Here is a 230-nt window from a genome sequence, read left to right as displayed (position 1 = left end):
CCTTCCGATACTTGTCTACGTTCTTTTCTGCTAATTGTTGGGGGTTGAAATCCATGTCGAAATTCAGCACATCTCGGCGTTAAAGGGTTATACGACTTTTTCTGCAGAAGCGAAATCTGCAATAAAACATGCGGGTTTTCTCATTTAAAATTTTAAAGTTACCTACCCTTTCACCCCCAGCGGATGGTAGGTGGGGGGTAGAATTTTTGTGTCAATGGATAGCTTTCTTG

The sequence above is a fragment of the Trachymyrmex cornetzi genome, unplaced genomic scaffold (assembly GCF_001594075.2).
Source record: "Trachymyrmex cornetzi isolate Tcor2-1 unplaced genomic scaffold, Tcor1.1 scaffold454, whole genome shotgun sequence".
Taxonomy (NCBI): Eukaryota; Metazoa; Arthropoda; class Insecta; order Hymenoptera; family Formicidae; genus Trachymyrmex; species Trachymyrmex cornetzi.
Note: the sequence above shows the minus strand (reverse complement) of the source record.